Source organism: Citrus sinensis, chromosome 3 (assembly GCF_022201045.2).
Source record: "Citrus sinensis cultivar Valencia sweet orange chromosome 3, DVS_A1.0, whole genome shotgun sequence".
NCBI lineage: Eukaryota > Viridiplantae > Streptophyta > Magnoliopsida > Sapindales > Rutaceae > Citrus > Citrus sinensis.
The window spans coordinates 36,127,860-36,155,806 of NC_068558.1; the positions used below are offsets into that span (position 1 = coordinate 36,127,860).

Sequence of the window (27,947 nt, forward strand, 5' to 3'; positions counted from 1 at the left end):
CTTAGCCAACGCAGGAGTGGGGAAGTGAATCCTTGAAAATTCAGAGACCTCCCGAGGTGGTATGGGATTTCTTGGAGGCACAGATTTACGCCTAGGATTTCTCCGAGAGGGTTCAGCCATGGAAACACGAAAGTAAATCAATAAAAGGTTTAAGGAAGAGTAGAGGATGTGAGTAGGATGTTTAATTTGGTTGAAGAAAGGTGGAAATCGGATTAAGGATGAAGAAACCCGACCCGCGACAGTTAGGGTTTAGATTTGGGATTTTTGAATTTTGGGTTTGATTTAAAGTTTTGAATCGGTAGAAATGTTCTAAAGGTGATAAGAAATGATTTTGAGGGTTTGATTTGGCACGGAAAGCAAGAAAAATAAGGATTTGAGGACAAGGAGACCTTCGGCTGCGCAACAATAGAGGAAACAGTGAGAGGGTAACTGGAGAAGGAGAAGCAAACCTTTGAACAGTTTTTATACTTCACGAAAACGGTTAACCGTTTATTGAACGGTTAAAGGGTAACTCCCAGGGGCTGAAGAAACAGAAACGGTGTAAGCTAAATCGCTTAACGGCTAAGGGGTAACTGTTAGAGGACTCTCTGTTCAAAAATGGTTCACCGATTGTGGCAAACGGTGAAAGGGTAACTGGACAGACAAACAATCTCGTTTATGGAATTAAACGGTGATCCGTTTATAGGAAACGGCTAACCGTTTATTTTATCTGTAATTTCACACATTTGATTTAATTTTTGGCCAGGAAATAATTTATTCCAAGATCATTTAATCGATCTGAAAATATTTTATGAGCCATTTTAATGCATGATTTATGAACATGTTTTCAACCAATCAATACACTCAAGAGTTATCAATGCAAATTCATCATTTGTCTACCAAGCTCAAGCATTTCATAAGTAGTAATCAATCAATTTAGTACACTCAATAGCATGAATAGAGATGTTAATGCAAAAATTTCATCATCCCAAGTTCATGCCGAATTTTTGAAAATTGTTCTTCGCAAAGCGGTTTTGTGAAAATATCGGCAAGTTGCTTTTCCGTGGAAATAAACTCTAATGCAATATCTCCCTTTTGAACATGATCTCTCAAGAAATAATGTCTTATTTCTATATGCTTGGTTCGAGAGTGTTGAATGGGATTCTTTGAAAGGTTTATAGCACTAGTATTATCACACTTAATAGGAATTTGTTCAAGATTAATGCCATAATCTCTAAGTGTTTGTTTCATCCAAAGAGCTTGTGCACAACAACTTCCGGCAGCTATATATTCAGCCTCGGTAGTTGAAAGTGCGACAGAATTTTGTTTCTTGCTAAACCATGAAACAAGAGAGTGTCCTAGAATATAGCAAGTTCCACTAGTGCTCTTCCTATCCACTTTATAACCAGCAAAATCCGCATCCGAAAAGCATGTTAAATCTATGTGAGTTCCACTAGGATACCAAAGGCCAATATCTATGGTTCCACTCAAATAACGGAAAATTCTTTTAACAGCTAGCAAATGAGATTCCTTGGGACATGACTGAAATCTTGCACACAAACATACACTAAATATGATATCGGGTCTACTTGCAGTCAAATAAAGTAGGGATCCGATCATACCTCGATACATTTTGATGTCCACTTCTTTACCTTTTTCATCTTTGTCCAGCTTGGTTGTTGTGCTCATTGGTGTATTCTTGGTCTTTGAATCATCAATGCCGAATCGTTTGAGTAGATCCTTTACGTACTTGGCTTGATTTATGAAAATTCCTTCCTCGTTTTGTTTGATTTGAAGTCCAAGGAAGTATTTCAACTCTCCCATCATACTCATCTCAAATTCTTTGCTCATACACGATGAAAATTCTTTACACAACAACTCATTAGTAGAACAAAAAATAATATCATCAACATAAATTTGAACAATAAGTAAGTCTTGGTTCTTATGCTTAACAAATAGAGTAGTATCCGCTTTACCCATTGAGAAGTCATTTTCCAACAGAAAATTCTTAAGTCTATCATACCATGCTCTAGGTGCTTGTTTTAAACCATACAAGGCTTTAAGCAACTTATAAACATGATTTGGAAATTTTTCATTTTCAAAAACAGGGGGTTGTTTTACATACACTTCTTCCATAATATATCCATTTAGGAAAGCACTTTTCACATCCATTTGAAATAAAATAAAATCTTTATGACATGCATATGCTAACAACATTCTAATGGATTCTAACCTTGCTACAGGAGCAAAGGTTTCATCAAAATCAATTCCTTCTTCTTGGTTGTAACCTTGAGCCACTAATCTAGCTTTGTTTCTTACAACCATGCCGGATTCATCCATCTTATTTCTAAACACCCATTTAGTACCTATTACAGATTGATGTTCAGGTTTAGGAACTAATTCCCACACATTTTATCTTTCAAATTGATTTAACTCATCTTGCATTGCCATAATCCAAGATTCATCATTTTCTGCATCCTCAAAGGATTTTGGTTCAATTTGAGAGATGAATGCATTATGCTCACAAGTATTTCTAAGTGATGATCTAGTTGTAATACCTCGTGAGGGATCTCCTAAAATTACATCTTTAGGGTGAGAAGAGACATACCTCCACTCCTTGGGGAGTGTTTGACAAGTACCTTCATTTTGCTCCACATTTAGTTCTTCATGATGTTCCTCTTGAATTCCATGTGGTGCATCCTCTTGATTGTCATTTGATGCTTCTTCTTCTTGTTCTTCTTCTCCTGCATCATCATCAACAACGACTTTCTCCGTAGAGGAGGGGTTAGACTCATCAAATGTGACATGCATAGATTCTTCCACAACTAAAGTTCTTTTGTTATAGACTCTATAAGCTTTGTTTGAATTTGAATAACCAAGAAAAATAGCAACATCGGATTTTGAATCAAATTTACCAAGATTGTCTTTTGTGTTCAATACAAAACATTTGCATCCAAAAACTTTAAAATAACCAATGTTGGGTTTTCTATCTTTCCAAAGCTCATATGCAGTTTTATTAAGATTAGGTCTAATCAACACCCGATTTAAAACATAACAAGCGGTGTTGACGGCTTCGGCCCAAAAATATTTTGGTAATGCATTCTCATTTAACATGGTCCTAGCCATTTCTTGAATAGACCTATTCTTTCTCTCAACAACTCCATTTTGTTGTGGAGTTCTAGGTGAAGAAAATTGATGCTCAATGCCTAGATTATTGCAAAAACTCTCAAATGCATGATTTTCAAATTCTCCTCCATGATCACTCCTAATGCATACAATACCATGCCCTTTTTCATTTTGTAATTTCTTACAAAACACTTTAAATGCATCAAGAGCATCATCCTTATTGGCTAAGAATAATACCCATGTATATCTAGAATAATCATCCACTATCACAAAAGCATAATATTTGCCATTTAGACTTGCATATCTAGATGGCCCAAAAAGATCTATGTGAAGAAGTTCAAGTGGGTTTGAAGTAGAAATATGGTTTTTATTCTTGAAAGAAGTTTTAATTTGTTTTCCAAATTGACAAGCTTCACAAATCTTATCCTTTTGAAAACCAATTTTCGGAAGACCTTTAACTAAATCATCTTTCGAAATTTTTGAAATCAAGTCCATACTTGCATGTCCTAACCTTCTATGCCACAACCAACAATCATCATGCAATGCCGAAAAACATTTATCAAGAGTAGATGCACATTCTATGTCAATGATATAAACATTACCACATCTATTTTCAACAAATAAGGTTTTGCCATCACATGAGTTCTCAATAACACAACTAAATTTATCAAAGATAACTTTATAACCTTTGTCACATAATTGACTAATGCTAATTAAGTTGTGTTTCAAGTTTTCAACCAAACATACATTCTCAATTAGAGTTGAAGAAACTTTACCAACATTTCCAATTCCAAGGATTTTTCCTTTTGAGTTGTCTCCAAAGGATACGTCTCCACCATTTTCAATTTTGGTAAAGCTTGAGAACCATGCATAGTTTCCGGTCATGTGCCTTGAACAACCGCTGTCCAAGTACCATTTATTCTTCTTCTTCTTCAAGCCCTACAAGAAAAAGTCTCAAGTTTTAGGTACCCAAAGCTTTTTAAGTCCTTGAGAGTTAGCAACGGTTCCTTTTGGAACCCAAATGCACTTGACACCATAATATGCATTCCTTTTCACGGGACATCTAAATTTCATGTGACCATTTTGATTACAATAATGACATACAATCTTATGATCATTTGTGGAGGTAGCTTTAACAAAATAATTCTTATAATACTTTTGCTTCAAGTTTGGCTTATATCTAAGTCCTCCTTTATCAAAAACACATTTTTGTGAGTTAAGCATATTATCCAACATCTTTTGCCCATTTGTAAATTTCAAAACAATTTCATTTAATTCATTATTCTTTTTCTTGAGCAATTCGTTCTCATTTTTCAACTCATCTATGTGTGATTTCAAATGCTCATGTAAGATGCTAGGTTTCTCATTTGATAATGCAATTTCATCATGCAATGTTTTGTTTCCTACTTCTAGGCATACAATTCTTGCATTTAGAGATTCATTTTCATTTTTAAGCTTTGCCATTTCCTTTTTAAGACATATATTCTTTTTACCAATTTTCATCAACTCATTATGCAAATCTTGAAAAGCATCATATAATTCATCATAGGTAGGATCACTTACCTCATTGAGATCATCATCCCCTCCTATTGCCATGAGTGCTAGGTTTGATACTTCTTGCAATCCTTCTTCATCATTTGATTCTTCCTCACTATCATCCCAAGTTGCAACCATTGCTTTCTTCTTGAGTTTGTTGATAAGTGGGCACTCCGATCTTATATGTCCAGGCTTCTTGCATTCATAGCAAGTGATTGCCTTCTTCTTCTCCCTATAGTTCTTGAAGTTTCTGAAATTTCTTCGCTCTCCGGTTTTCTTGAAGAATTTTCTGAACCTCCTTGCTAGCATGACTAGTTCTTCATCATCCGGTTCACTCTCCTCATCACTCTCATATTTTGAAGCTTTGAGAGCAATGCTTTTCTTCTTCTCCTCATGTCCTTTTTCTGCAACTAAATCCTCTTCATACGAAATAAGAGAACCAATTAAATCATCAAGAGGTAAAGTATTTAAATCTTTGGCCTCTTCAATAGCGGTTCTTTTAGGTCTCCATTCTTTTGGAAGTGACCTAATGATTTTCTTAACTTTCTCACTATTTGAGAAGGTTTTCCCTAAGGCACCTAGGGTGTTCACTATGTCCGTAAATCTAGTGTACATAGAATACACATTTTCATTTTGTTCCATTTCGAACAACTCATATTGGCGAGTGTATCTACTGATTTTAGACTCTTTCACTTGATTTGTCCCTTCATAGACAACTTCAAGTTTGTTCCATATCTCTTGTGCACTTTCACAACTAGATACTCTATGGAATTCTTTCTTATCAAGGGCACAAAACAAAGCATTTATAGCCTTGGAGTTTAGAGACATCTTTCTCTTTTTTAACTCACTCCATTGACTCGATGGTTTAGGAATATCATCTCCTACTTCATCTTTGAACGTAGGCATGAATGGACCATCACAAACAACTTCCCAAATTTCATAATCTAAGGCTTGCAGATAGATTCTCATTCTAGTTTTCCAATAAGCATAATCATTACCATCAAAAAATGGTGGTCTAGTTGTGGATTATAGATTTAATGGTACGGAGGCAAGAGGTGAAATACAAGTAAGCAACCCAAGAGGGGGGGTGAATTGGGATTCTAAAAAATTATTCAATATTAAAGAAAATCTTAATGCAATTATAACTCAAATTCAAAGCAATAACAATTAAGATGATCACAATATAAAAAGATAAGAGAAGAGAGATTCAAACACGAGATTTTTACGTGGTTCGGCCAACCTCGCCTACGTCCACGCCTCCAAGCTTTCCGGGCTTGAGGATTCCACTAAGCAAGCCTCCAAGGCTTCAAATGCTTACACTTGACTTCCAAGGTGTCAATGGACCTTTACAACAAGAGATTATCCCCAATCTCTTAACCCAAGTGTATCCCAACACTTACAATCACTCAAAGTAAAAGATTACAAATTGTTTTGCCTCTCACAATATATAAGATTACTCAATGATGCTTAATATGTGAATAGATGAAGCAAGAATGTGTTCTAAGCTCTATGAAGATTGTATTCTCGAATATTAGCTCAAATGGTTGTGTTGTGATCAACCTACTTTGAATTTGAATGAGCTTATTTATATTTGGAGCCGAAAATCTAGCCGTTACAAACTGTCGGACAGAAAACGGTTCGCCGTTAACCATTAACGGTTAACCGTTTAGGCTGGTCAAAGTTACCGTTGGGCCAGATTTCAAATAAACGGTTTGCCGTTTAGGGTTGCCCTTTCGCCGTTAACTTCCAGAGACCTGCAAGATGAGCATTTGTTATCCGTTTACACTAAACGGTTAAGGACTTGCATGAAGTAACGTTTCTGGATATTATCGGTTAACCGTTTGAAATAAACGGTTAGCCGTTTGTCTCCAGTAACCTGCAAAATGAACATCAGTTAATCCGTTTTCATTTAGCGGTTAAGGGATTGCATAAAGTGGCTTCTCTGGGTATTATCGGTTGACCGTTTAAAAATAAACGGTTTGCCGTTTGACTCCAGTAACCTGCACAACAATTTAGCCTTATCAGTTTTCGTTAATTAATGCCAGAGGATGACTACCTTCAATTCTGGACGTTATCGGTTAACCGTTTAAAATAAACGGTTCACCGTTAGGTTCCAGTAGCCTTCCCATCTTGGGTGTTTTCCGTTAAGCATAAACGGCTAGAGCTTAGGCAATGTGTTGCTCTCTGGTGCTAATCGGTTAACCGTTTAAAAGCAAACGGTTTACTGTTAATTTCCAGTAACCTCCCCATCTTTTGTGTTTTCTGTTTTTCCTAAACGGTTAGAGGTTTAGGGAATGTGTTACTCTCTGCCTATAATCGGTTAACCGTTTAAAATAAACGGTTCACCGTTTATGACCAGAATTGCAATTTTAAACAAGTTTTTGCAGAGAATTTCTTTCTAATTTGAAAATCCATCTTTTATGAAGAAATAAGGCAATGATTAAAAGGGTTTTCGTTTATTAAGAAATAGCTCCAATATTTTTGTCAAAATACATTTAAAATTTGTTATCATCAAAATCAATATTATTAACATATTTATGTTAACAAGAGGGATCATGGTGCCCCGTTCTACAACGTATGCACAATTGATAGAAAAAGTTTCTCGGGTTATTTGTATTGATATTTCTGAATTTGATATTGAAATGAAGTTCAAGCTAAAAATATTTGACCCAATGCCGCCTGTCCCAATTACGAATGATGATGATGTAGATTATTTTCTAGAGGAAACAATTAGTGGAGCTGAGTTGAAGATTCCTCTTTGCATTACCTACCAAAGAAAACAGATTTTGGTGACCCCTATTACTCATGTGGACCCTAATTTCGGGCCAGATAACTGTCCAGAAGAACCTCTTGAGCCATATGTCGAAGGTGAATGTTTAAGCCCAAACAATTTTGTTGCTAAAGATCAGTCAATATTCGAATTTGTTCCTGAAACACAACCCAATGATAGAAGGTCAAATGAGAAAAATGTGAATGTTATTGTTCATGATGATGTTGATGGGATAACAGTTAGTGATCCAACACTGGGGAATGTAGCACATTCCAATAATAGATATATGCCTAGAGTTAATTTGTTTGCATGTAGCAGTTCAATCGACACTGATAACTCGCATTCTAATACTATTAACTTGCCATCTACGGAAGTTGTTGGTGATAGTGATTGGTTAATGGGAAAAAAATTGTTTAGTTCGAAAGAAGAGTTGCAACAAGTGCTTTTTATAGAAGCTCTTAGGAAAAATTTTGAGTTTAAAACCTTCAAGTCGAGGAAGAATATTCTTGTTGTTAAGTGTGTTGACGATACTTGTAAGTGGCGACTTCGTGCTATGAAGTTTGGAAGTTTGAATATGTTTAAAATCACAAAGTATTATAGTGTCCATAGTTGTGCACTTGATGTCCGTAAGAGAGATCATCGTCATGTTTCATTTAAACTTATCGGACATAAGATTTGTCATAAGTTTGATGGTGTTTCATCCTCATATAGGCCTGGTGATATCAGAGAAGATTTTCAGAAACAGTTTGGGTATGAAATAAGTTATCACAAGGCATGGAAAGCAAGAGAATATGCAATGGAGAAAGTTAGAGGCATGCCTGAGGATTCATTCAAGTTACTCCCTTTATATATGGAAATGTTAAAGAAGAAAAATTCGAGCACCTGCACGTTTCTTGAAGTTGACAATGCAAATAACTTTAAATATTTTTTTATGGCAATTGGGGGTTGTATACATGGATTTATTTCATCAATAAGGCTAGTTATTGCAATTGATGGCACGTTCTTGAAGGGAAAATTTAAAGGAACTTTATTCATTGCGACAGCACTTGATGGTAACAATCAACTTTATCCTGTTGCATTTAATGTTGGTGACAGTGAGAACGATGCACCATAGGGATGGTTTCTAATGAAGTTAAAAGTAGCAATAGGTGAAGTTCCTAATTTGGTTTTCATTTCTGATAGGCACCCAAGTATCCAAAAGAATGTTAACATCGCATTCCCAAATGCTGCATATGGTATTTGTACGCACCATTTAAAACAAAACTTATGAGCTAAGTTTAAAGATATCGAGGTAGGTGTAATTGTTGAACTAGCTGCAAAAGCTTATCGACCACAATATTTTAATTACTTTATGAATGAGATACAAAAGGTCGATGAAAGAGTTGTAAAATATCTTCAAGATGCAGGGTATGAGAAGTGGGCTCGTTCTCATTTTGATGGGTTGCGTTATAGTATTATGACAATAAACATAGCAGAATCCATGAATTTTGTTCTTAAAAACCCCAGACAGTTGCCCATTCACAAGTTATTGGATTCGATCATTGATAAGCTACGGGAGTGGTTTTGTGATAGGTGAGAAGAGGTAGTTAATTGTCACACACGACTTACAAAATGGTCTGAAAAGGAGTTGTTAACAAAATCTGAGAATTCCCGTACATATAAAGTGGTGCCACTAAATATGTATGAATTTATTCTTAAAGATGGTGACCTTAATGGTCAAGTCAACATTCTTGACAAGACATGCAATTGTCGGGAATTTCAACTCGATCAATTACCTTGTGAACATGCATTAGTTGTTTGTAGGTATCAAGAAACATTGTCTGCATATGACATGTGTTCTCGTTACTATTCTAGTGAAGCATGGGTTGCAGCATACGCAGAAACAATATATCATGTTGGCACAGAAGAAGAATGGGAGGTTTCAGAAGAAGTGCAAAGTAATGAGGTTTTGCCCTCTATGGAAAAGCGGAAAAAGGGTCGGCCACAACAAATTAGGATACCATCACAAGGCGAAGAGAAGTTGCGCCGTAAGTGTGGTAGGTGTGGTTCTCGAGGACATAATCGATTAACTTGCAGTGCACCAATCCCACTGTCTAGCAATGAGCCCGTAGTTAGACCGAATGAAACATAAACAAGCACATGTACTACTATGAACCTTATATACTTGTTAATTTTTGTTGTTTTAATTTTTTTAATATCTTTCATATTTAGTGATAAATTTCTATCTTTTTGTTTCGCAGATGAATAACCGTGTTTGTGTGGCTTTCTAAGAATAAGTATTGAAGGGAGGCGACCAGAGGCTTATAAAATATAGACCGAGTGTTTGGGTTGAATATGCCAAAAATTTATGATGAATGTTAAATAACTTCTATTGTATTACGACTTATTTACGATTTCAATAAGTATTGGATTTATGTTATTTGATAGGCAACCAGACTATAGTTAGTTTTATTTATTTGAAGTTTGATATGTTTAAAATCTATCTTGATTGTGTCATCAATATAATGAATGATTAAAAAGAGTTTTTATTTTGTGCACATACCCAAGTACAATCGTGTATTTTGGCTGTTACAGAACTGGTAATGTTTATTTCTAAATACTCGACTATAGTCATGTATCTGTGCATAAATACTTGACCATAGTCGTGTATCTGTGCAAATACCCGACTGCAGTCGAGTATTTTGTCACAGAGAGCTTGTCATGTTTATTTTTAAATACTCGACCATAGTTGTGTATCTGTGCAAATACCCGACTGCAGTCAAGTATTTTGTCACATAGAGCTTGTCATGTTTATTTTTAAATACTCGACCACAGTCGTGTATCTGTGCAAATACCCGACTGCAGTTCAGTATTTTGTCACAGAGAGTTTGTCATGTTTATTTCTAAATACCCGACTGCAGTCGTGTATCTGTGCAAATACCCGACTGTAGTTGAGTATTTTGTCACAGAGCTTGGCATGTTTATTTCTAAATACCCGACTGCAGTCGTGTATCTGTGCAAATACCCAACTGCAGTCATGTATTTTCTTACAGTGTATTCCCTGTGCATATATGGCAATTATGTTATATCACATAGATTGTACAAACTTTCTTATCTATCATTAATATAATTAACAAAAAAATAAAATATATTAATGCTGTCAATTGTCTTTAATGACATCAACAACATCCCCATCATAACTATTACATCTCATAGTCCAAAAAATGACACTACAAAGTTTTTTTCCATGACCTATGCCCAAATAATTTTACAGCCAAGGCTTGTCGAAATTGCGTAACATGATCTTGTTGGCAGTATGAATTGACATCAAGTCCATGGGCTAGGACCTCCAAGTACCGCAACAAAAATGCTCCACAGTCACCACTAAAAAAATTCATATAAATCAATTGTTAAAAATCATCATTCTTATTATTATGTTCAAAACACATTATATATATAGTACATACCCTGATTTTTGTTGCGGGATGTCACGCACTCGCACGATGGGCCAAGGAATTTTAGAAATAACCTTACTACAGTCTGGATGTGTTTCGTGATATGCTATCTTCTGAAGTACTAAAGGTATCATGTCTGCAACAGGCAGCAATTGTCTCACCAAAACTGAATCCTTTGTTAAGTCTATCATGGAGTCATAAATAGAAATTTTGCCCCCAAGTATATCGACCACACCGAGAACCCAATGATCATTCATGAATATTGGCAAGTACACCTACGAAATACAGACAATATTCTTAACAAGTAACGGCAAATATATCTACGAAATGCGGTAACTGTTTTTATCTATTTGCAGTGCATATGATGTAAAAAACTAAGCATACAATGTGAAACTTATAGTGGAAACATTTTTCCAAGGAGTGGCACAGTCCAATTTTGCACCATTAGCATAATCAATACAGTAACAATCCTTTTCCCACACCCTATCTGGGTCTCCCAGATACACCTTGTGTTTGTCCCTCAAATTATTCTAGAAAATTTAACAATAATATATTAGCTGTTGTTACTCTAAGAAGTTAAGGAGTAGGCTACAGAAAAATGACTATACCAGAAAATTATTGTCCATAATGGCACTAGCTTGTCCATTCCGAGTCGGAGCCTTGAACATTTCTTTCCTTAAGTAGTAGCAGCCAATGTCGATGTGCTGAACATAGAGTGTGAAATAAGTAAAAAAAATTACAAATATTTATCGTAATAATCACAACAAAATTTATGACTTACGAGATTAGACAATCACATGTCCGGTGTGTATAATTTACGAAAAAATTCACGGTTAACCTCCATAAGAGTCAAATCGATAAATTTACTGCATATAATCTATTATAAAATTAGCAAAACTATTAAATAAACATACAATACAATTATCTGGATTTCAAAAAAAATAATATCATAATATGAGATAACTCACAGCTCTTTTTTATCATTTTTTATGTCCATCCATCGCTGCAGCTCCAATAACTCCTCTTGGAGTATAATGGGACACACTTTGAAGCTCTTTGTCTCTTGAGGTTGCACCTCAACATCTGTCGTCTCTCGCGGCTTCTTTAAAGGATTAGTGTACGGTGTCCGTAAATAAGTGGAAGTTTTCATATCCTTTCTCTTCCATAAATTGTACACCAATCTACAATCTTTTTATTGCGTTGAGACGATAATAGGATCCCCCTCTGTACCATGAGAATCATCTGGCGTCATCATGTCTGTAGCCCTTTCTGTACTACAAATATTGACAAGCGTCTCCAAAGATTGTTGCCTAGGTGACTGACCCGATGCGACGTCCATGGGATCGTTTATAGGCTGTAGACATAGCAACCAAATTGTTAGCTAATTAAATAAACATATATACTAAATGAAAAATATTAATACTTTTATATATCAAACCTTAAAATCAACCCCCTAAGATTATGAGGTTGAAGACTCCTCAAGTAACTGAATAAGCCTACTCAATTTATTGTCGATCACGTTAATATGATCGATTTTCCCCTCAATGTTATCAATCTTTGTGTCCATATTCTCCATGGTATTTTCCATCTTGGCAATATTTTCTTCAATGTTTTAAATGCGACAACCAAGATGATTAACCTTCTCCTCGAGAATAAAACCATCAAACGCACGGGAGGCATGTCGAGATGGACCACCCTGACATGTATAAAAAATTTCAAAATATTATATTAGCCTTGATGTAGTCGTGTATAGTCGTGTAAGGTATTCATTACACAACCACAGTCGAGTGAAGTATTTATTACCCGATTGTGATCGTGTACAGTAGAAAATGAAGTAGTGTGTCAAAAATATTGAAGTTTTCATATATTTTTGAGGACTGAGAAATAAAAATAACCATAAACTAAAATCATTTGACTCAATAGAAAATGAAATAAATATTACAACAACAAAGCAATCAAATCAAAAGTTCCAAAGTCGATGCTCATAAATAGGCTGCAACTTAGTATTTTGTTTACTGAGTAATGAACTTATTGGATAATAAATAAGTTACTATCGCAGTATTTTGTTACTTACTCCCTTCATAATAGATATGCATAAATAGGTAAACAATTTATAGCATAATTTACAGTATAGTTTAATAGAACATTGACTTACCTTTTTTTTTGTGACCTCAGCTGGTATTGATGTTGATTCCTTTAAATGTTCTGGAGGCAATGTTCTTGGACCACTGGAGGTGGGTGCACCATCTGAATCACTATCATCAGGAAAACCATCAAAACTATTTAACTCACTATCATGTGATTCATTATCTTCATGTGAAGGATTTTCTTCTGGATGACTATCTGACTCAATAGCATTATCATTCTCTTCACCGATCTCTTGAAGCCACTCATCTTTACTAAAATAGCTCATGTAATGCTTATTTGCCTCGACATCTCCGGTAGCATGTAATTTTTCTATGAAAACCATCATAGAGGCTTTTTTATTCAATACCTTCATTTGAATCTCTTCAAGCTCTTTAGGCTTTGTTGATTTCCATCTCAAAATCCTTGGAAATAAATCACCATAACACTTTGCACATTTATCACCGATGACGGAAACTGCTTCATATGCCCACACCTGTATAATCAATGACACAATTTATTTTCAGCAAAAAAATTGGTAAATTATAAATAGAAAGATGATACTCAATAAGCGATTAATAAATTAGTTTAGTTTTGTTACCATAAAAGCATGGGGGAAACCATGCACACTATACGTTGCTCCCTTGTATTTAGAATCCGCAGTTGACTTCTTCTTAGGCTTCGCCACACGCTCTGCAACGCCTTTTCTCAAACTATCAATGGTCATCTTAAAAGAAATGCGTCCCTAGGGAAATTCATTAAACTCGGTAAAATTGTCCACAAGGAGTACATTAGTTTCATTTATATGATTTCTATTCTCCTTTCCAAGTAACACGGACTCAACAAAATACAACATGGCCAGCTTGACCATTTTCATGTCATCATTTGACTTAGCCTGCAAAAACTTTGTACGAAGTTCTTGTGTTGTGATTGCACAATTTCCATCTAGGAACTCATCAACTGTTGTGTAATCATCATCATTATTTTCAATATCGGGCTCACACGATGGACTGCAATCTAAGCCTGTCACCAAGGCAAACTCCTCCAATGAAAATCAAACATTTTTTCGTCCGATCCTAAACCATATTGCATTTTCATCTGATTTCACTTCTCTCAATAATATGCTGTGGAGTAACTGAGCAGAAAACTTTAACTCTTTCACATCCAAAAAATGACCGAAACAAGAACGCCTGAAAATATTTTTCTACGCCTCAGAGAGTTTATCTTTAATGTCCTTCACTGCCTGTAGTGATGATCGGTTTGAAATCTTTGCTTTGAAGTATTCAGATTCCTTGATCTTCGGTTCCATCTGCATAAATACAAAAAAAAATTATCAATCAATATATAAAATGATTGAAAAGTTACATAATAATATATTTTAAACCAATCATAAAAATTACACGACATACCAGTCGAGTAAATCATTCATTACACGACTACAGTCGAATAAAACATGCATTGATCTACAGTCTACTATATAAACCATAGATTTTTTGTAACATTGGAAATAAAGTGTTCATACCCGACGCATGTCCAGTGAAGAATTCTTTACAAACTACAGTCCAGTAAAGAACTAATTATGTGAATATAGTGGAGTAAAGTGTTCATACTCGACTACTGTCGAGTAAAGTATTCATCACACAACAACAGTCGTGTAAAGAATTCTTTACTCGACAGCAATTGTGTATGAAATTCTTTACTCGACAGCAGTTGTATATGAAATTCTTTACTCGACAGGTAAAAAAATTATTTACACGACAGCAGTTGTGTAAAGAATTCTTTACACGACTTCGGGGTAAAAGTCAGGTAAATAAATGTTTTACACAACTGCATTGGAGAATTCTTTACACGACTCCAGGGTAAAATTCAAGTAAAGAAATTCTTTACACAACTGCATTGGAGGTTAGATTATAATAAAAACTAAAAAAAGGAAACTGAGTTGCAAATCACAACCATAGACTACATATAATAGAATACAATTAATTAAACGAAATCAATAAAAAAATAGAAACAAATTAATTAGTGAGATGTATCAACAGCGAACTGTTCAACTCCTGAATCAACTTTAGTTATGGCTATTTTATGTGATTTCAGCATTGAAGTACTTCCCAGTTTCAAAATACTAGTAACAGAAACACATTTTGGCAGTAACATATTTTTCCTGAAAAATTTGTAAACCACAAGTTATTCCTCTTTTTCTCTTTTCTAATATGACATTATTAATCAAATAAAATGCAATTAATTTATTCAATGACTTTATCACAGCTTCATGAACTAATTGTCAAAAACTAAAAACAAGTCTAGGACGAGTGTATTAAAGGGCAATTCTCCAATAGTTAACTAGTTGGAAATATATACAACAACATTTGATGCACAATAATATCAAATCCTAAATGCTATGTGACTTCTTCAGTCAATAGCCTCACAGTGAAACAAATTAATAAAATGATCCAACATTATTTCAAAATTCACAAGTCATTCAAAACACATTTATTAATAGTGTACTATCAATAGTTTTATGCTGAAACAAATAGCAAATTGTTAATAAATTAGAATTGCAAAATAAAGGTTCTATAGCAAATAATAGAGAAAACCCAGATTGTAGCATAATGAATGCATACGCAGCTGAAGAAATTTGATATATAATTCCCATGGATGAAGTTCAACTACAAACAACAAGTAAAATTATATAAAGATCTAATGCATAAACTAGTGTAGCCATAACCGAAAATTCATAAGGATAATATTTGTTTTATCCAATTCTCTATGAATATTTAATTAGGAACTCCCACAACCATTATTAAAGAGCCATGAAATCACTCTCTTCAATTTCAAATCCACAAGTTAAAGAAGCTTCATTACATTACCAGCAAGAAAGATTATCAGTAAATAAGCAAGGTAATGACCAAAATCATGTGGGTAATTTGTTTTTTAAAACCCTAATGCATATAACCCTAACAATTATGCACCATAAATTCTCTTTATAAAGTAAAAAATAAGTGTAAATGTGGTTAATGACCTTTTAGTTCGGTGAATTTCCAGCCTTTAATTCGGTGATTTTGTAGCCTTTAATGTGATGGATGAACTTGCAGCAGCAGGCGTTGTGTATGGTAGCTTGTGAAGGTAGATTTTGAAATTTGAAGAATTAAATTGGGGTAATTCTGTAATTACACATTAAAAAAGGTATATAAAAGAAATTTTGAATTATGAGGGTGTAGTTGATAAATACCTAACCTTTAGCGTTATAGCGGGGACAAATCCCTGCGTCTGTACTATATTCGCTGAGTTCTAAACTGGGGAATACTGCCAGCCCCTACCAAAGGACTGAATCCAGGATACCTTTACCACTCAACCTTTGGTTTTGGTGCTTCTATTTACTGTAACTTTTATGTTTTTCTTCTTATCTGCAGTCTGATTCTGGAATTTCAGGTTATTGCAACCCTGAAGTCTCTTTTACCATGCCATGCCATAGTCTAATTGCTTAGATTAATGGCTTATCAGCAGTCTTTGAGTCTTCGCATCCATTCCTTCTGGAGAAGTCTATATTGCTTTAGAAAAGATTGCTCAAAGCCTCAGAGAACTGGAAACGCCTTGTTTAATATCAAGAGATTTGATTAGCCTGTCTTTCATCGTCCCAATCCAGAAAGGTAACTCTTGAAAGTATATATTAAACAAAATTCATAAACATTGGAAGAATTCTTGCTAGTGTTATGAGCCTTCTTTTAATGTTTTAAATAGGAATAGGAAGTTACTTCACTGTAGCTATCTGATGCTGTATGATTTATGTAGGTTAATTGTATCTGTCGTTTTTCATCTTAAATTAAAATTTTAGCATGTGATATGTGTGCCTTGTTCAGTCTACACAGGGTAGAAGATGTTTAATGGTTGGTTGTTCAGTGTTCAGTTTGGGCTGTAAATAGATAACTTTTTTATTCTTAAGGTTGTTCCATGAGGGTGGTATAAAAAGTCATGAAAGTTTCAAATACTTGCTTGATTATTGTTTGACGTTATATGATTCTTCCATAAGTAAAAATGTATATAGCAGTTTATTGTATATGTTTGTTTATTACAAAAGCCCAAACTAGAATGCTTATGCCTGTATCTTTGCTTCCAAATTTTAGTTGTCATGACGGAAAAGTCATGCCTTATGAGTTGAAATTAGCAAAATAATGTTCTTTCTCACAGTTTTGCTGTGTCATTTATATTATTTTTTTGGTATTGTATATTTCTAATTTTTTTTCTCATTTTTTATTGGAGTTCTTCTTATTAGTTTATTGTTCCTTTTTTCCTCCTTTCTGGTGGTGTTCGATCATGATGGTGAGCTAAAAAATTTTGGGACATTTTATATCTAATTCTTTGTTTTGTCAATTGCTAGGCCTGTTTAATTCCCTCAAACGCATTATGTTTGGTCAGTATAAGCTGGTTTACATTCTATTCTAAATTCTATTTGTCTTTCAGAAATAGTGTTTTTATACTTAAAGGTTTTTGTGTCCAGCTGTCCTCAGATGTATTTTCTTAAACCTATTCCGTCTGTGTTGTCATATCCGTCATAGTACAACCTAAATATTCTGATGAATTTATTTAAAATTTTTTTCCTGATGTGGATCCTATGTAAAAAGTAAAAATCTCTTTAATTTGATAATTAATTATTTAACATTGTCCCGAAACTTTTATAAATTTTTTTATTTAATAAAGTATAAATGACTAGAAAATCATACAGAGTAATTTTATTTAATTGTGAAAAAGAACATGTAGTCTTCTTTAGCACAAGATGCCACTTCTTTTTTCCTCTTAAATCTTACTCTTCTTCTTTTCTAAAGATATAAATGGAAGTGAGGATTTATATCTAGGTGCCAAAGGAAAGAAATTTTCAATAGATCATGTCAGTTTAACGCTTTTGCTGGAGTTATCTGATCAGCTTGATTACCGTAGCTTCAGAAGGCTAGAGTTGTTTAGTGACATCCCATCCTCATTTAGGCTTGTGCAACCTCATCGTTGTTGTGGCGGTTTATAATTTATTAATCCCTCCGGTCATGGTAATGAAATTGGTGAATTTGAGAACTCTGTTCCTGAAACATCTGATGGATTGGTTATGTCTCTACAACTTCAGGTGCTTTGGGGTTATACTTTCTGATATTGTGGTGAGCATAGCAGTTCTTTATTGACTCTGGTTTGACAATCTATTCACCAGAGACTAATGAATGGAGGTTATTCATCAGACTCTGATAAATTATGAATACTAATTGTAGAGAGTTCCGTGGACATATTTCACAATCAGCTTAAAGGAAGAGGCGTAACCAATACTTGAAGCTTGCGCTCCAACCTATTAGTTCGTAAAATCACCCTAGAGCCTGTATGAAGTATATCGTTGGGCGCACAATCTTGGCTTTAGTCATAGCATTGATGTGTAGAAATTATGGCTATCATTCTTTATCGTTAACTGAACATTTTTTTTTTATCTTTGAATAGATTGTTAACTGAACATTGGGTGTTTCAAATTGTGTTTTTCTGTTAGTTGTTGGATAAGTATGTAATGTTCTACCGGTGGAGTTGTGCTTCTTTTATATTGCTGTTGAATGTTAGTGCAACTAGACACTATTATAGTCAAGGTGTCGTCTTATCTTATTGGATGCTACATGTACCGTTTTGTGGGTCAGAGGAGAAATAACACTAGTTATGGGGCAAATCACTATGTTATCTTGACCAAACGTGCTGGACATGAAATATTATGCCTTTAGTGTGAATTTGGTGGATATGGAAAAATTCTCTGAAACTTGAGCTCATATCTTATAGAGACAAATGTATTTTTTGATGGTTATTTTCAGAAGAAATGCTGGACATGAAATGTTATGTCTTCAGTGTGAATTTGGTGGATATGGAAAAATTCTCTGAAACTTGAGCTCATATCTTATAGAGACAAATGTATTTTTTGATGGTTATTCTTCAGAAGAAATATGCTTTAATTGTGTGAGAGAAATGTCCAACAATTGATTTAAGTTGCATTTTAGCATAATAAATATATACATCTGTAGTTCATATGCCATAAAATCCCTGAGAATTTGGTAGTATGCGGTGTGCCTAATAGAGATCCTTAATACTCGAGTGATGCTACTTTGTTGGTTGCACTGATATGTACCTTGACCTATTTAGATTGGGGATTGCACAATACTAAACATGCATGATGGCTGGTTCTGGCATTGAAAATGCTCAGCATCCTATGGAGTCACTGGATGTCTTTGCTTTCTCTGAATCTACTGAACCTTCAGCTTTTCTTTTCTGTTAAAATTTTCTTCTCTGGAAATGTGCTAGTTCTCCTCTAAAGTTACTTCCCTTGGCAAAGAATAAAGGTTGAACGTAACATTTCCATAATCTTTGTTATCTGGACTTGTCTCTTTCATATTGCCAGCGAGTTGCAGTATATGGCTGTCATATCCTGCATGCTGTGGAATATTTCTATAAAATTGTACTCTTTACAAGTCATGTCAGCTGGAACAAGTCCCCTGATCACGCATCGGTTTCTCCAGGCTTTCACAAAGGAATTCATGAAAGGTCTTAACTTTGGTACTACAATTGCGAAAAACCCACAAAATCAAATTTACATAATTGCTCCTGTTTTTCTTTTATTATTTTACTTCTCTCTTAACGATTAGACTTGTCTAAGCTGCACATCTGCCTTACCTCTTTCACTAACTCAGTAGACTATTGTATCTTTTACAGCTTTGACCTTTTGTCTTATTTCCTGTTTGTCTGTTGATTTGTCTTCTTCTTCTATTAGTTCATTTTGAATTTAATTATTTCTTAGTGTATATATATATAAAATTTATGGTCTTTATATTTTTGGGTATGTAATATTGTACAAATTTGATAACTCTTTTCAAAAGTAGTATATTATGTCTGATAATATATATTCTTAATCTTTTTGAAGGCATGAACTTTCGTCATACTCTATACCCTTCATACAAGAACAATCGTCCCCCTACACCTGATACTATGGTCCAGGGGCTTCAATATTTGAAAGCATCCATCAAGGCTATGTCCATTAAGGTGATTGAGGTAAATATCATGTATGAAGATGCTTATGGTTAGTCGACCCTGTCAGTCTTTGGAACCTAGTCATGAGAGCTTACTCAAAGGCAGGTACCTGGTGTGGAAGCTGACGATGTGATTGGGAAATTGGCTGTGAGGAGTGTTGATGATGGGTTTAAGGTGGTTAACTCTGCTTGTAATTGTTAAAAAATGCTCACGTTCCTACCTGGATTAATTTTGATGCATTAGAAGATTGATAACTTGTTGAAAAATATTTTCTTCTCCTACCCCCCCCCAAAAAAAACAAAAATAGCTACTTGATTTGTTTTTTGCCTTTTCTTTAATGTACTCTTAATCTGAACATTCCTTCCCTTACCCTCTTCTGGGGAGAAAACTTTCATGTAATGTTACTGGATTAATATATAACCAAGAGGTCAGAGGATTGAAACCCCTTGATGCCACCTCGTTGAGATTTATTCTTCCCACAGTCCTCCTGTCCATTAGAAGCTGTAGGGTTTCTGAAATTCTCCCTAGTTAAGTTTTTGGTGCTTGCATAATGGAATTTTTGGGTTATTAAAAAAAGAAAGGCAATAATTTTTAGAATTATTGTGCAATTTGCGGGGGGGTAAAAAGGAAACTGTATTGCAGAAGTCTGGTGGTTTGGCAAGTTTTCGGGTTATTTGATCGGAAAGAAAGTCGAGAATTTTTTAAGAAGCTAGGGAAGAGGTCGAGAATGATGCCTTTTTTTTTTTTAAATAAAATTTGTTGAACAATGCCTTTTTCTTTTTTCTTTTTTTCTCCTTGCTTCACTTTGGTCCTTGATGTCAATTGAATTCAAGAAAATTCCATTCTTTTAATTAAGGAAAATTGGGAAGCCGTTATTTTATAAGTTTGGTCCTTTGAGCTTTTTTGCTGTATTGATTCTCTTCCCTTGGACTTTTTGCCCACCTCCGGCATCTTTCTTTCTTTTGAACAAAATTTCTTGTTTCTTTGAAAAGAAGCAATTTTCTAAATTGAGAGGGGCCATCACACTACCATATTTCCTACTGTATTTTGTTTTCCCCAGTTTAAAGTTTTACTCCCCTAAAAAAAAAAAAATCTGACAGTTGTATGTTTGTAGTTTATTTTATCAAAGAGGCATAATTTTCTTGGGAACAAATAAGAGGCATCATAATATAATAACAGTTTTCCTCCTGTATATTCTTTTCTGAAATCCCCACTCTTAACATTTCCTCTTGATTTAATTTTTCTTCTGACAGATACAAGTTGTCTCCCCAAATAAAGACTCCCAGATTCTCTCACATTCATTATGTCTTCTACGGATTGCACCTCGTGGATTTGAGTTAGTATAAATCTTCTAAAACTTTGCATCAATTATTTAAAAGTTTGATGTATTAAGTAACGAATAAGTTTCAATTTCTATTATATGTTTTTGTTTTCCCCTGTTTTTATGAATACCTTTTGCTTTTTCCTTTATTGAGTACATAAAAATTTTCTGCGATAAACCTCTGTATTCCAAATTGCATCTCATGCTAGGTTAAGGAATCATGATGATGAACAGATGGCGCATCTCACCAAATCCTTTAGTTCAGAATGTTCACTATTAGTAAAAATTTTAGTATATCTCACATCCTGCATTGTTTTCTGGACATCTAAGTAGCTTGCTTTCGACTTAAATCTAACCAGAATTCTAAACCATTATCATCTTTTTGAAAATAATTTTAGTATATCTCGCATCTTGCATACTTTTCTTGACATCTAAGTAGCATCCTTTCAGCCTTAAACTTAACCAGTATTGTAAACCATCATCATCATAATCATCTTTTTTCATTTTCAAATTTTGTAGTTGTAAACTTTGTTGCTTCTGAGAACTGTTACATCTGAGCATAAAAGATTATTTTTTGAAAAAGTTGCCTTTGAGGATTAGTGATTTAGAGTGTGAAACATTTTTTTTTGGGGTCTTTCTTTCCTTTTGTGCTTTTTTCTGTAGAAGTATCTTGGTTGTTTTTGCTTTCGGCTTGCTAACAAAACTTGGTTTTTCTTTTAAATAATATCTCTATCTCTATTTGTGTGGTTATGTGTCTTTTTTGCACGCACGCCACACACAGACACACACACACACACACATATATTCCTCTTATTAATCTGGGCTTTTTGTTTATGGTTTTGGTTGCTCAGCATGGCTTCATTTGGGATGGAGGATTTTGCTAGAAAGTATGGAGAATTGAAACCTTCACAGTTCGTTGATGTGATTTATCTTGTGGGTGACAAAGCTGATAATATTCCAGGCACTAGTCTATTATGTCATGGGAGTAATTTACTGCTTCAAGTTCTCTCCATTTGAATGCCGAAGTTCGTTCGATATTGCAATTTACATCAAGTTTGATTGTTCAGTTGCTCATGCATTAGTCATAAGCTCAAAATGATGAGTTAGGCAATGCTATTTGCAACAAATAGACTACAACATGTTTGTGTCCGTCAATTTTTGTTATATTTTTTTTTGAAAGGTTGTGTTCACAAATTTCAGCCTGGCATTAATGTCTTATTTCAGTAAATTGCTGTTTCTCTATAAATGGTGCAGTTTTCTGTGTTCAACTAATCATCTTTTATAGAAAAAATATGCAGATTGTATGATGAAATTATAAATGAAACATTGAGTCCTAGAATTTGCTTGCAAAGGATTATTAATTCACGTCTTATCTTATATTTGAACTACAGTGCTTTAGTCAATTGTACTTTTTATATTTGTTAATTTTCCCTCTTTTTCTTCAAAATAGATGTATGTAGTCTATATGTTCTTTGATACTGCTTAATAATTATTTAAGTAGAGAAAGTAATTTACCAAAGATAACCTCCTGGAAGGAGGTGAGGAAAGAAAAGGAAAGAAAAAGATTTAAGGCATGATTAAAGCAAAATCCTAAAGCCATAAGAAAGCACTGCTGCAGCTTGAAGTCCTTGAGAGTTTTATAATTTTTGGTACTTCATATCCCTTTCTGAAACTAAAAGTTTGATAGAGCCCAAGCTTTTCAACAACTCCTGATATCTTGACGTGCTTCTTAGTTATCTCTAAAGCTTGAACTTTCCAAATGTAAGATATGATCACATTCAGGCACTACTTGGGTTTTGGAACGAGTGAGGGAAAGAAACAATTGCTTTGGATTGCTTCAGAAAGGAAGCAAATTTTAATATGTTAATAACTAACTTCTTTTTCACTTATATATTTCAAGATCCAACCAAGCCTTAAATTCTATTGATTGATGCACTTTTACTTTATCAATGCAGGAGTTGAAGGGATTGGAGAAGTTCGTGTGGTGCAACTGATTACTAAATTTGGTATGTTGGTTTGTAATGTAGAATGTTTTTTCTGAAATGTGAGAGCAAGGTGTACATAGAGCTGCATTCTTTATAACATGAAACTGGTGAAAATTTCTATCAACATCTGAAATTTGAGTTTCATGCACCCCTAGAGCATGGTTTAATTTTATTTTACATCTCCTTTTTGTCTTACTGCTAGAGGCCTAGAATGGATAATACAATAATTTACTTTCTTCTATTTAGGTTAGTAAATATTTCGAGAAAAGAAAGGAATAGTATTAGGTACACTGGAAAGTTTAGACCATAGCATATCCATGAATCAAACTCTACAACACAAGTGTATTGGTTCTAAACTAGCGCTTTGATAGAATTTTGGGTAATCTTGTTTACTGCAGATTATATAGTTTCCTCTGTAGTTGAGCAGACTAATGCCAAATTTGTGTTTTTTTTTTAATAATTTAACTCTCTTGCCAGTCCTTGAAATTATTTTTTCTTGATATCCTGACTTGCTGGTACTTTCGTGCGTAGGATCATTGGAGAATTTGTTGCAATGTGTTGATCAAGTTGAGGAGGACCTTATGAGAAAGGTAGCATTAACTAGTTATAACATTAATCAGGATTTTAGATATTTATTTATTTATTTCATTTTCTTGCTTTTTTAGTGAGTGGGGTGAATTGGGTCATTAGATGTAGCTTGTTCTAGTCTAGTTGACCATAAGTCTCCAATTAATGCCTCTGTAATTGAATTTATATGGTCATCCAGGCTTAATGATGTGCTTAGGATTCTTGTTGGATAGAAAAGTACCCCCAGTGACAAACAGACATTTACTGATTATGCAGTATGGATCTAAGTGTCTATCAAATTTATGTCTTGACAATTTAACCCCAAAAGGCAGTTCCAATACATTGGCTTTAAGTCGGTTCTGATTCAGCTTGATATTTGCTGCTTTTACTTGATTAAATTTTAAATGATCCTGATGGCATACAATTAAAATGGTTGATAAATCCTCATCTTTCTTTCACTTACCCTTATGGTGTTTTATGATCACAATTTATAGTAAAATCATGGTTGAAAACCTTTTGTTCCTTTATCTCATGCAGGCATAGATAACTTTTGCCGATCAAGCTGTTCAAAGCAAGAACTTGGTAATTGTTATTGCTTGTTCTTCCACCTGTTATCTTGTTTAAATATGATCTTTTTAATTTCTCTAGTAATCTCATCATATTTTTTAAATTCTACTTAATGTAATTCATAAGTTAAGGTTATACAACAATGTTGTTTCCTAATGGTACAAGCGTTCTATCTGTCAACAATTTGTTGTCAAAAATGCTACCTTCCATATCCCTATTCAACTCAACCTGGATGGTTTCTATTTGATGCTGGAAATTTCTACCAGCAGGAAGTTACTGCTATTGCAATATGAACACTCTTTGACTTATGTTGCATTACGTTCTGGATGAGATAGTATAGCCAATCTCATGATTGTGATTGCCTAGAACATATATTGTACCAGCTTTATTTGATATTTAGAATTATATTATGCCAGGCATTGCTACGCTGTGATCTTCCATTCTGCATGGTACCATTTACTACTGGAGATATTGCATTTAAAAAACCAGAGGTTTGTACTAATCACTTGAGGGATGTTAGTTATTTAATCACTGTATGACTTGTTTACTAATCGCTTGTTAAAGCTTTTTGCCATGTTAACCAGCAGTTTTGAGTCCTGTCTAAATTAAGGTCTTTCATGGGTTTTCTTAGATCAGTTTCGTTTAGCCAGACGGACATTGAATGTTACATATGCACTGGGCTACCGAAGCCAATCTTCTGAAATCTAGCAGTTCCATAATTTTGGAAAAAGTGTCTAGTTACTATTATAAGTTACACACACACAGTTTGCATACTTGCACTGTCAATGAATTCACCTTTTAGCTGAAGATTGATTTGACTTTATGAGTTTAGCTATTACATTTTGACAGCATCTCAAAAAATTGGGAAGGTTCCTTTGCCATTTAAAGCTGTAGTGCACTTAAATTTCATAAGCTCTTGCTACCTTTGCACTGGTTATCTTGTTGGTTCTTGGCATTTGCTAGGTTTTTAACAAAAATGACAATGCATTGTGTAAGGTTTCCTCAGTCCATTGAAACTCCTTGACTTCTTGCGTAGTATCAGAACTTCTGCACTTTTAAGAAATCTGGTTTTAAGAGTAGATTACAAAGACTGTGAATCCTTTTTGAGCCGAAAGTAAATCATGACTGGTACAGGATAATGGGGAGAATTCACAAGCCTGTTGACTGCCATAAGTGCTTATGCAGAAGGTTTTTCAGCCGATCCAATAATAAGAAGAGCCGTATATTTGTGGAAGACACTTGAAGCTCAGCATTGAAATTGTCTTACGCACGCGTACTCAATGGGCTCCCTAACCTTGTTTGAGAACCAGAGTTAGCAGACGCTGAAAGTACAGCACAATGTGTACATTTGTTGATTATAATGCTCAGATTATAGGTGACCCAAAAGTTCTCATCTATGCTCATGTCCAAAGTTTTTTTCTTTTAAACTTACGTGTTCCATTGAAGGAAAGGAACATCAATGAGGAAGACGGGCGGCGTTGTTCTTTAGGCATGATATGTGAAATTCAATCTCTTTTTTCTCTTTTCTCTCTCCTTTTTCATTCCAATATCGTCATATTCTTGACATCACTTGAATCTAGGAATTAAAATGTATTCTTTGGGTGATCAATGAAACCCGAACGTAAAGATCATGTATCACCATTATTGACACATTGTAAAGAGTAGGTATCATCGTCATGGGCAGATCTAATTAAGGCTCAGGAGGGACTTTTGGGTTATTAATTTTTTTTTTTAAATGTATCCTAAGCTCCTTTTGAAAGAATTAATTAAAAAAAAATTAAACACATTTTTCATATAATAACATACTTGTAGTTTAATGATGAGAGTGTTATTTGATATTTTTAAAGTCTTAGTTCAAATCTCAATAGTCACATTATTATTTTTAAATATTTTATGAAACTACTTAGAAAAATGATACTTTCATGCATTTAAAATAAATAATTTATTACTATTATTGTTTAGAATTTAAAAGAAACTAATGGAATTTGAATTTATGAGATTTAAAATGTATTCAAGTGAATATAAAAAAAACCTAAAATTAAATAAATTTTTTTGAAATAAACCCCCCTTAATTTAAGTTTCTATTTAGAATTTAAAAGAAAGTAATGGAATTTGAATTTATGAGATTTAAAATGTATTCAAATGAACATTAAAAAAAATTCAAAATTAAATAAATTTTTTTAAAACAAGTCCCCCCTAATTTAAGTTTCTGTGTCCGCCATTGATCACTGTGATCATGTTTTAATATGCAAAATTCTATTAAGAGCTGCAAATGATTGCTAGGGGCTAGAAGCTCATTAAAACTATCTAATAATTGCATAAATTATTCGGGGTTTTTAATTAAATATGCCTTAAAAGTAGGGTATTTAGTTAAATATACCCCATGCTTGAAAATTATCTAAATATGCCTTTTTATGTGGTACATTGTCTAAAATGTCCCTAAAGAAAAATATAAAACACACACACAACTCACAACTCTTTACTTCACTTTTTACTCCACACACCAAAAACTCACACTACACTCAAAATCGGCACTCACAAACAGCTAATGCACTGAGATTTTTGTTTGCAGCTGGGTGTATTATTCATCCAATGAATAAGGTATTTGAAACTTTTTATTTTTTATTTTGGGCTATCTATTCAATTTGTTGACATTATATTATTTTTAGGGTTTTGTTTGGTTTGTGATAAACACTAAAGCAACTCATATTTTCATTACATTTGCATTATATGACTGTTATTTGATGGATTTTATAACTACATTCGTTAAAATCTGAAGTTGTTGTCAAATTTTTTTTCTGCACCCGACATACACGACAGCAGTCGTGTGTTTATGTATTTACACGACTGTAGTCGTGAAAATATGCAAAAAAAAAATTCAATTGTTATGACACCTTATCATTCTATTGGTTCAAAAAATATATATTTTTCACTATATATATCATTTTACTATTATTGGACTATAGTCGTGTGTGTTAATAAGTTACACGACTACTAGCGTATACGTATAAACTTACATACTATAATTGTGTATATATGTAAAATGCTCCAATTGGTATGAGATCCCAACATTTTTTTAAGAAGAAATATGTCCTTTGATTATTTACTGAGTCATGTATTTTTGCAACTTACACGACTTCTGTCATGTATGTATGAATTTACACGACAACAATCGTGCAAGTTTGAAAGATATAGTAGTTGTTATGACACTTAGCATTCTGTTAGTACAAAGATTACAGTTATATTTTATTAAATATATCATCTGACTGTTTACAGAACTATAGTTGTGTATTTTAGCAAGTTACACAACTATTGTCGTGTAAACTATCAATTACACGACGTCAGTCGTGTAAATAGGCAGACAGATCCACACTTCATTATAAATCTTGTTTGATTTTATTTTTGTATTTGTTGTATAATCAATTGTTGTATTATTACAGGAAATGACTTCAGTACGTGTGCCTATTATGTTTTGTGGTGAATGGATTGAGCAAAACGACCATTAT

General features: G+C 34.0%; 1 pseudogene; it reads left to right on the top strand.

Moving 5' to 3' along the window:
- Nucleotides 1-16,210: 16,210 nt before the first annotated feature.
- On the top strand, nucleotides 16,211-25,964 carry LOC127898683 (uncharacterized; annotated as a pseudogene).
- The last annotated feature ends 1,983 nt before the right edge of the window (nucleotides 25,965-27,947 follow it).